Source organism: Chelonoidis abingdonii, chromosome 2 (assembly GCF_003597395.2).
Source record: "Chelonoidis abingdonii isolate Lonesome George chromosome 2, CheloAbing_2.0, whole genome shotgun sequence".
Lineage (NCBI taxonomy): Eukaryota > Metazoa > Chordata > Testudines > Testudinidae > Chelonoidis > Chelonoidis abingdonii.
In genome coordinates, this window is record NC_133770.1 from 205,490,195 (window position 1) to 205,492,078 (window position 1,884).

The window sequence follows — 1,884 nt, forward strand, 5'->3', positions numbered from 1 at the left end:
ACAATAAGCACAATGAGATTCACTCAGACTGCTAATCAGAGCAGAGACTCTATATTATCAGGAGTTTTCTAATGCAATAATTCGTATTATTTGCTGTGACATCATTAGTATCGTGTCCATCTGTGACAGCTATTTGCCGCCTATAATATAAGATGATGCCACTTCTGTTCTCTCACAAATGCACTGACGAATTAACAAATGACTGAAGAATGCCAATGAAAATTTTGTTTAATTCATTAGTCTTTGTTTTTAATATGGCATGAAAAGATTAAATTTTAGTTCTTATATGCTGCAGTTGATCCCATACAAGTAGATTGTTTCTCTTTTGTGCCTGACTGATGATAAAGTACTACTTTTTAAAACAAAATGTAAAAGAATATTAGCAGAGGGGAGTACTTTTTATAGTCAAATGAACTATGAAGAAATATGTTATACTACGACTATAAGGGTATGTTGGGCTAAGATAGAACTGAACATTGTTTTAGGGCTGCATATTTGGTCCTGTCATTTATTTTTTTTAAAGGCTAGCGATGCTTGTGCAATTTGCATATGCCTTGAATGAACTCCAAATTTAACTGCATTTGCAAATCAGATATTTGTGCACATAACTGATTCCTTAAGAGTCTAGCCATTTTGATGAGCAAATATTAGATTCATGCTTGTAGCTATGATAATGGTCCAAGCAATTGTAAGCATATGAATGAGAAAGGACATGTGTAAGTTGGCATCTAGTATCAGAACTTCTGTGTTCAAATATTGTACTTGTTACAACACAAACCATTTTCCTTGGATTTAAAAGTACCTAAACTTGAGTGACAGGTGCAGGTTTTATAAATATCCATACAAAGAATACATATTGCATGTTTGTAATGAGCGTTAGAAATAATTTTGTAAATCAGGGATGATCTGACATTTGAATGTTGGAGCTAGAAGTTTGGTTACATTGAGGGTTTTGTATATTCTATGGCATCTAAGACCTAAATATTATGAGAAGACTGATCTGTCTTGTATTTTGTGGCACAAACAATATAGCATGCTGGCTGAAAGCCTGCAACCATTCTGCGTCCAAAACTCTCATCAACTTCAGTGGGAGTGTCATAAACAGATAGTTAAGGGTTAATGTCTCTTTCACCTGTAAAGGGTTAACAAACAGTGAACCTGGAACACCTGACCAGAGGACCAATCAGGAGAGAAGATACTTTCAAATCTCGGTGGAGAGAAGCCTTTGTTTGTGTTTTTTGGGTTTTGTTTTGTTCTCTCTGGGTTCTGAAAGTGACCAGACATACATACAGGCTCTCTAATCTTCTGTTCAAATTTAGTGAGTACAAATTAGAAAGGCGGTTTTAGTCTTTTGATTATTTTCTCTATTTGCAAATGTGTATTTGGCTGGAAGGATTTTAATTTGAATTTGTGCTGGGGGAGGCTTCTCTCTAGTGTCTCTAAGCTGAAAGACCCTGTAACATTTTCCAACTGATTTTACGGAGACAATTTTTACTTTTTCTTTCTTTTATTAAAAGCTTTTCTTTTTTAAAAGACCTAATTGATTTCTTCCCTTGTTAAGGCTCAAGTCTGTACTCACCAGAGAATTGGTGGGAGAAAGGAGGGAAGGGAGGGGGAAGGTGGAATTCCTCTGTGTTTTAGAGCTTGAATCTGTATTGCCTCTTGGTGAGGGGAAAAGAGGAGGGGGGAAGGTGACATTCCTCTCTGTGGCCACCTCTACACTATGGGATAATATTGAATTAGCTAAAATCGGTTTTATAAAACTGATATTATAAATTCGATTTCATGCGGCCACACTAGGCACAGTAATTCGGTGTTGTGCATCCATGGTCCGAGGCTAACGTCGATTTCTGAAGCGTTGCATTGTGGGTAGCTCTTCCGTAG